Genomic DNA, 8931 nt, shown 5'->3' on the forward strand with positions numbered 1-8931 from the left:
TTTTGTCAACTCCATCTCTTCTGGCAGTAGGCACAGGCCAAGTGACCAATGCTAAGGTGTGCAAGGGCCTCAAAGCTCTTTTAACAAAGCCTCTGCAAATTTAAGGCCAGAAGGGTTGCTCTGGCTATCAGATCTGACCTGAATGATGCAAGACACAGGAATTCATGTGGTCATTTCCTCATTCAGCACTGTCATGGGTCATCTGTTTGTGCAAGAAGTGAAAAGGGAACCATATAAATCAGATGATTTGACCATGGGGAGGTATCAACACAGCAGGGAATAGGGTGATCCACTGCTCCAGCTTCTGCCCTCTGAGACTGCAGTTAATTAAGTTTAATGCCCATAGATATAAGCAGCTGCTGCAAGACACATTCCCCCAGCTCTCAGAGCACAAGGGGGAAATTCAGGATGGATCCTGTGTGATCCTGCTTTTGGCAGCCACTTCTGATAGACTGGAGGGTGGGAGCAGATGAGGAAGCAAGGGTAGGCTGGACTACTGCCCAGGGGCAAAGGAGTTCATTCCTTCATGTTGTTATAAGCACAAGTGGTAATTACAGGATAATTTGGATTGACTTTCAAACTGCACTAAAGCCCCTTTATGCAGCTTTGGCAACATAAGGTGACCTTCCCGAGGGGACAGAAACAGCTCAAGAAGATGGTGTGGCAAGGGCATGGGTGAGGAAGAACAAGCTGGCCCTCTCAATGCCAATCTAAAGGGCAGAGTCAGGACAAAATATATCCAAGTTCTGCTGGCTGCTGGTCTCTCCCTGAAGCAAAACAGGTTTGCTGTTTGGTCTGGGATGATAGTTTGAGTTGTGGTCACTGGTGAGCAGAACATGTCAGTAACAGAAGGGGATGAAGTGCAGCAAACATGTCCCAGTGCAGGTCCAGCCTAGCACACTGCTCCTGTTGCAGGGAACAAAGTGACCCAGAACAGAGCTGATGTTGGATAGTTTTGCCCCACTTTGTCTGGGAAAGCCTAGAGGAAGGCTGGAGGTGGAGGAAGCTGCAATTTCAGGCCAGAGGGCTCTGGTTAATCTCTTCTCAAAGCTGCTCTGAGATCTGGACAGCCCCAGGCTGCCTAGGAGCAAGAGGAAGGGGAAAGGTTAAAGAAAGGCCTGTCTGTCCTCTTTTTTCTCTCTTGCCCCAAGCATAAGAAGCAGACTTGGGCCTGCTGGGTTTCTACAAGCAGGACATGTTTCTTTAGCAGCCCTGGCACTCTGCTCAATAGAATCATAGAGTTATGTTAGAAAAGTTCTCACAGTAGAGTTTGGAAGAAAATGCATATTTTCTTGTGCCTGAAGGGTGGGTGTCAGGATCCCTCACACCCAGAGCCTGTTCAGGGGCTGCGAGTTATGGGGAAGCAGTGACAGGAGACTCTTGGGGTGCTTTGGGGCTGCAGGGACCAAAGATCTGCTAAACGCTGGCTCTGTTGTATCATGGTACTTTCCACTGAGTACTAAGAAAAAAGAAAAAAGAAAAAAGAAAACTAGAGCAATTTTCTTTTCATTCTGCTTTTAGGGAGGACTTTGGCGAAGGAAAGCACCGACTTACGCCCTGCCCGCGCACTGCCCCCCCGCTGCCCTCTGCGCGGGGCGCTGCGGGCGGAGCGCTGCGGGCGGAGCGCGGCGGGGCCGGCGCTCCCCGGCGGGGCCATGCTGCCACCCAGCGGCCTCCCCGCGCCCCGCCTCAGCCCCCGCCCTGCTGGGGCAGGCAGAGGAGCCCCTCGGCCGATGGAGGCTGCGGGGGCTGTCCCCGCTCTCCGCCGCTGTTCCCCGCAGCATCCCGGGCAGGCGGCGTGGAGAGGCGGTGCCCTCCAGCTCCCGGGCGCCTTGGTGCCCCGTTAACCCTCCTGCCCAGCTTCCCTCCAGCCAAGGGCTCCACAGAAGGGAAAGGGGAGCAGGACTTCCCTGCTTAGGTCCCTTTTCTGTTTCTTTTTCCTCTTCCCCCTCTCTTTGGAAAGGATAGGCAAAGACTTGATTTGTAAGATTTGTAAGTGATGCCACTGCGGTACCCAATTTCTCTCTCCTTCTCAAAGCTAGTGATCCTCCCAAATCAGTTAGATTTTAGCAGCTGTGGAGTTGACACTCAAGGCAGGTTGATGCATTTAAATAAAATACTGGAAAAATCACAGCCTAGAACATTCATTCACAACCACTCCCCCTATTTATGTCTCTCAAATTGAATCTTAGAATGGCTTGGGCTGGAAGGGAACATTTTAGATCATGTAGTCCACCCCTTCTGCCATGTGCAGAGGGACATCTCTCACAGATCAGGCTGCTCAGAGCTTTGTCCAACCTGACCTTGAATATTTCCAGATATGGAGCACCTACCACGTCTCTGGCAACCTGTGCCTGTGTTTTACCATCCTCATTGTGTAAAAGTTCTTTATAACTAACCTAAAACATCCCTCCTTCAGTTTAAAATCATTGTCCCTTGTCTTGTTGCAACAGGCCCCGCTGAAAAGTTTGTCCCCATCCTTCTTATAGAGTGGAAGTCACTATGCAGGAGAAGCCTGCTAGAACCTGACACCATGGTGTGACACACATCCCAGCACTGGAACTGGGGATACCAGCTCAGGTATTCCTGCCCCATCCTGCCCTCCACTGCTCAACGCAGCCCTTGCTGCTTTCATGTCAGTTTGACTCTTAGTTCTGTCAATCTGTTTAAATTTCAAATAGGTTTCTTCCTGTATCCAAATCACCAGTTGACTGCTAGAGACATCAGCTTGATTGAAGAGGTGATAAGATGTATCAAAGCAGGAACTAAACTGCATCTCGAGACACACGTTGTCTGCTACATGGGCTCATGTGGGAGCTTGCAGTGAGGTACAGGATGGTGTTCTACTACAGGGCTCCTAAGTACAAGGATCTTTAAAGTGTCAGATGTCCAGCAGCAGCTCAGTACCTTGAGCTATCTATAAGTTATGATCCAACTTTCTGTCAGAGAGAGCACGTCTTACACATGAATTAAGGTGACACTTCCCACCTTCCCAGCAATGTGAGGCAACAGTCAAATGGCTCTTTTTGTGCACGTCGTGAGACCTGACAGTCCTGCATGACACAATGGATGTCAGCTTTACCTGTGACTGAAAATACACACATGAACACTCATTACTGATGGGCCAAGATCTTAAACAGAAGACAGTGGGGGCAACTGAGGTCATAGATTTTCTATGGCTAAGGAATATAGAAAAGGGTTGTGGTTTTTTTCTCTGTCTGAACTCTGAATAGTTTTTAACAGCAAGACTGGACCTGGAGAGAGTGACAAATTATAATTGCAAACTCCAGCTGATATGCTGGCAAATTCCATCCTGCTTATCATGTATGAATATAGATCAGGGACGAAAACTGCCTCAGCCAAACCAGTCAACACACCAGCTAACAAACCCATCTCAACATGAAGGGAAGGAAGCCTCCATTGTGGAGAGTAAGAGAGAAGATGGAACAAGGATGTTTGAGGCCATCAATGGTGCTGTGGGGCCCACTGGTGTTTAATGGAGTGGAATTTGCTGGAGGTGAGCTCTGCTCATTACAAATTCCAGATGAGTATCTTGTAGCCCTACATGGGACTGCAGCAAATTATACCTTGTTTTTCAAACCCTCCATCAGGAGGGCACTTTGACTGATGCTTCTGAAGAACTGTCTTGTCCAAACACCAACTTTCTCTGAACTAAAAGACTTACCAAGCTGCAGTCTGAGATGGCTTTTTTGTTCTACATTTCCCTTTGCTAGTCAGTGTGTGTGATGAGGGACTCTGAGGTCCAGAATTGAGAACTCCCAGGCAGTTCAAAATCCAATATAAATTCATATGGAGAGTTTTCAGCTAAGTTGAATTATATTTTGCACTTATTTTGATGAGAACCCTCAAAACAGTAGCCTTTCTCTTCAGTGTCTCTGGGGGTTTAAATGCGGTGTGGTGCATTGTTATTTTGGACCACCAAATGAGTGGGGAAGATTGAGGCCACAGTGGACTATGTTCATAATTAGGCTCATCCTCCTACAGTAATTCTCCTGTGTGCATTGTCCTCCCACTTTCACAGAGGAAGTAGGGAACACCTTGAAGAAAGCAGAGATCTAATGGGATCACTCCTCTTCACAGACTGTCAATGGGAATGAAGGAACCAAGTGTTTAAATGTCTCCTCACCATCTAATCCCATCTAACCCTTGGAGATGACCACATGGAAATATATGGAAACTCTAACCCTGCTGAATTCAAAAGGAAGAGTGAGGGCTCTGGGATTTCAGGAGCATACAGACGGATGACTACTGTCTTTTTATTTCTGTTCATTTTCAAATGCATGTAATTAAAATTCTGCTGATCCCAGTTCTGAGATTTCTGTCTGAGAAATAACACTGTCACATTTGGGAACAGGAGAACAGGACACCCTACACCACCTCAAATGGGCTAAGGGAGGGGGCTGTTTCACCACCAATTTTCTCTCCTACAACCACTTTAACTGAGGTTCTCAAGGGCCTGGTGATCAAAATATAAGTTAATTCTGTGGGTTTATGTCAAAAATTACCCCTCTCTGCAGTATCATTCCTTCTGCCTCTCCCCACCTCTTCTGTGCATTTGAATCTGTTCTCAAGCCCTTTACACCCCACTTAATCCCCCCTCTTCTTCTCATGGTAAAATCAGTCCTCCACACCAGGCTTCAGCTGTTTCTTGGAGCTTGTCTACTCCCATCACTGAGCAAGGGATGAAGTAATGAAAATTACAAGCTGTGGAAATTTGATCTCTCTATTCTGTAATTACTGCTCTCTGAAATCTGAGAATATATATTTACTTTAATATTCTTACAGAGGAAGAAAGTATCCCCAAGGCATAAAGGAAAGAGACAGAAAATGAGAAAGAAAGAATAGCACGAAACCATTTGTACTTGATTAAATGTTATATAGTGAGTGGATCTTTCCTTTAAGGCTGACACAAAATCATAGCATTGAACTCATCTTGGTATTTAGAAGCAGTTAACACTTCCTCTTTGCAATGTACATTTATATATAGTTATTTGAATGTGAGGAGTTTTCATCTTCTGCTTTCCCAGCACATAATTACCATTATTTGCTGTTTCATGATGATATGTTGGCATTTTGCTGAAGAGCATAGATCCTGAAGTCTTGTAAATGCAGTAAGAATTGTAGTTGTCAGTCATAAAATAAAGAAACTCAATTTATTGGTCTTGAAATTATCACATGAAGCTAGAAAATAAGATTAGAGTAAACCCTAAAGGGTCAAAATCTGAAATTAATTTAAACATCTGCTAGAATTTGTTTTGAACTTGTATAGAACTTCTAAAAATGTCATTATTTTGGGAAAGCAAATTGGCACATGCTATGTCAAAGCTACTCTTGCTGTTGCAATAATATCTAATTTGGTAGTTGCTATATAAAGCAAAGTCAGTCTCTGCCATGAAAAGATAGACTCTATCTTCTATGATTTTAGTGTTCAGATAAAACCATAGACTAAACATGAATGTCAAGTTGAACATCAAGTTCACCAGGACTAAAAGACTAAGGAAGCTCTAGCCTTCATTAGTGTAAATCTTCAATGTTTTACTTTGCTGGCCCTCCAAAACCTGTGAAGGAAAATGTTCAACAAATGTCTTTCCAGTATTGTGTGGTTTTTCTTTCTTAGAACATTCTTCCGCATATGTGTTCATTATGTCCATTGTCTTCCTGGCTCTATTGTCCCTTGGATTTCTTTAACAAAGAAAAAAATAATTTAAAAATTACATAATCAAAAAATGCTGCTAACAACAGGGTTGTGTTTCAGAGCTATCTGAATGAAAAGACCTTCTTTTTCTGTTCTGACCCAATCTAGTTCAAGAGGCATTGCCTTCATCTTCTTCACACATTCACAATAAATATAATCCTCACTGAAATATCAATTGAGTAACAATGAAAGTCTGGCAGCTGGCTTGCCTTCAGAAAGGCAGCCAAATCAACCTCCCAAGATTTTCTCTACTTCTTTTTTTCTCTCCAGGAAAAGTATGCCCTGAAGTAGTACATCTTGAGGGATTTCAGAACCGTATTTTTTGGACCCTCTCGTTCCTGGTAGCTTTGTATCACAAAGGTATGAGAACCAAAACAGGGAACATTCTGGAGCACAAAGTAGAAGCTTCTGACCTCCAGTGAGTAAGGCTGATGTATTTCAGGGAGGAGCCCATTGTACAGATTATTCTGTAGTGGTCTTACCCTTGTGCTTGGCATACCATGAGGAGAAGGGGCCACAGTGGATGCTCTGTGTCCTGTGTCACCTGCTCAATACTTCTGTAAGTGCTAGAAAGATTTCATCCAGTGTCTATGCAGAAAATATTCTTCATATGTTTCTAATTTTTCCTTTGGTTTATTAATTATATGAAATGAGAATATGTTATCTCTTTCCCAGTTTCCTTTCTCTCACTGTTCTCAGGACATTCAAAGGGCTAGCCAAGTAATTAACACATGCAGTTGATTTAATTTCATGTTTGCTACCTGCAACAAATTTACCCTGTAAGCACTGGGCCATCCCTAGAGGATATAGCTTTTGTTACAAGTTTTGCTTTTATAACCTTCTGCTGCTATTGAGAAGATTTTTAAGTTATTAAAAAGTCTTACAGACCAAGAATTAAGTCTAAATGATCTTTGAAATCTGCCTAAGTTAGGCCTGGGCCCACAGATTGTTGCAGGGAATTTAGCCAAAGTACTAAACTCAAAATCTAAAAATAAGTTTTTTTTTTCATTATCTAGTCAACAATGCTCTGAGGAATTTTGGGTTTTCTAATATTCTGCTTTACATATTTTTGAAAGTTATCTGAAATTTGCTTGAAGTTATTTATAGCCTTGGGCTAAAACATATTTCTTGTGCCTGTACCCATTGTCTTTTACCAGAGAATGAGAAGCAAATTATTTTAAATGCAATATGATTCTGTCTGCTTGTAGAATCATCTCTTTAGTTTGAATTACAAAAATCTATCATTTACTTTTGAATGAAGGGTAAAAAACAGATATCTTCTCTCCTTCTGTCATAAGTGGAGAGAAAACAAACATTTCCAGAGAGTTTCTGGTCACCAGCCATAGCTACCTATATTCCAAGGCATATAGGGAGTCTAGATAAGAAAAAAAAATGGACGCTGAACTTGCAGATTGCTTAAAATAGGTGAGATGAGTCATATCACAAGATTCTTAGAGTATCTACAGCTCATACCCACTTCTACACAGCCAGACTGTTCAAATAATTGGTTCTTTTAAGAGTAATATAAGACACTATTTGTACCTATTTGCATCTAGGATTTTTCTTCATCTGATGGAAATAAAACCATTTGTGGGATCTTTCCTAGAGCTTTCACCTGCTTCTGAAGTGATGACAACAGTAAGTCAATGAAATCCAGAGTACCCAAAGGCCCTAAGGATTTTGATTTCACTGTCTTATCCACGGTTAGAATGTCTAAAATAACACAGTCAAGAACAAGTTTGTTATAAGTGGCTTACTACATCCTCCTGCCACTCAGCCACAGCCCACATCCAAGATAAACCTGAGAGATACGAGGGCCAAACAGCCACAGGTCACTTTTCCACCCCCTAGCCCATCTCAATTCTGACAGAAGGCATTTGACAAGGCAAGTTAAAGCCAACAACACTGGAAGTTACCTCCCTGCTTTAGGGAATTGGATAAGCTTCTTTTGCAGCTGCTCTGGTCCATCAGAGCAGAACAGAACAATTATGGTCTGTATCTGATGTATCCCTGTGTAGGGAAAGTCACAGTTAATAGAATCCTTTTTGCACATAAGACTCAATATTTACTCCTGACCTTATTTATTTTAGTCCAACAACCAATAGTACTTCTACCTACAGTGAAGCTGCAACTGGTTTTAACCCACAAATGTGATCTCAGAGTCATCGAAATCAGATGTACAAAACACTGAATAAATCACTTTTCTGACTAACTAGAATTGCTCTTTACTCTATATTCTAGTGCCCAGGCTGAATACCTCTCCTCCACAAAGATTCAGTGTAAATTAAGAGCTCAAGAGAAGCCAATCTAATCAATTGGATCAATGACACAGCAACTAAAACTACATTAAGTAGGGTCTTGATACAATAAACTATGACAACTAGGAAAGGTGTTGTTTGACTTTATTGGAACATTGATTTGTGAACTAAAGTTTCCCTAAGTTATGTACTGTAACAGATTGCAACAGCTACTTTAGAGACATTGCAAAACTCTTCTGGGTCAGTGATCTAAAAAAGTATTTCTAAGCTATAACCTTGAAAGAATCTTCTTTAGCCACATAGCCACAGCAAAACATGCATTTAGTGGACTACCTGTAGTTGTAATTGTTACTTTGCTTGAACTTACATGTACTCCACTTGAATGGGTTGCTGACCTTCCCTCACATTGGATATTATATAATCATTGAATGCTTTGTGTTGGAATGGACCTTAAAGATCCAAATCCCCGGGCTTGGGCAGGGAACCTTCCAATACATCACATGGCTCAGAGCCCCATCCAGCCTGGTCTTGAACCTCTCCAGGGATGGGGCCTCCACAAACTCTCTGAGCAATCTGCTCCAGTGCTTCACCACCCTCACAATTATGAATTTCTTCCTAATATCTAATCTACACCTGTCCTTCTTCAGTTTAAGGCCATTACCCCTTGTCCTATCATAGCACTGTGAAAAGTCCCTCTCCAGCCTTCTTGTAGGCCTACTTTCAGGTACAGGGAAGTTATATAAGGTCTCCCCAGAGCCTTCTCTTCTCCAGGATGAACAGCCCCAAATCTCTCATCCTGTCATGAGACGAGCTCCTGTCCTGTGATCGACTTAGTGTCCCTCCTCTAGGAACAAGTCCATGTCTTTCTTGTGTTAGGGGCCCAGGAGGTGGATGCAGGACTCCAGGGTGTCACAAGGGCAGAGTAGACGGGCAGAATCACCCCTCTTGACCTGCAGG

At 43.1% G+C, this 8931-nt stretch overlaps 1 long non-coding RNA gene across 3 annotated transcripts; it reads left to right on the forward strand.

Annotated features, from left to right (window-relative positions):
• The first annotated feature begins 2178 nt into the window (after positions 1-2178).
• Positions 2179-8104, forward strand: LOC137468938 (uncharacterized). 3 transcript variants are annotated; one of them, XR_010996272.1, is made up of 3 exons: positions 2179-2580; positions 5454-6134; positions 7958-8104. It is a non-coding gene; the product is annotated as an uncharacterized lncRNA (long non-coding RNA). The 3 variants fall into 3 exon arrangements; XR_010996271.1 differs by lacking the exon at positions 2179-2580 and having other exon boundaries at positions 4218-5613; positions 5987-6134; XR_010996268.1 differs by lacking the exon at positions 2179-2580 and having other exon boundaries at positions 4218-6134.
• Positions 8105-8931: the final 827 nt, after the last annotated feature.

This window comes from Anomalospiza imberbis, chromosome 1, assembly GCF_031753505.1.
Source record: "Anomalospiza imberbis isolate Cuckoo-Finch-1a 21T00152 chromosome 1, ASM3175350v1, whole genome shotgun sequence".
In the NCBI taxonomy this organism is placed as follows: domain Eukaryota; kingdom Metazoa; phylum Chordata; class Aves; order Passeriformes; family Viduidae; genus Anomalospiza; species Anomalospiza imberbis.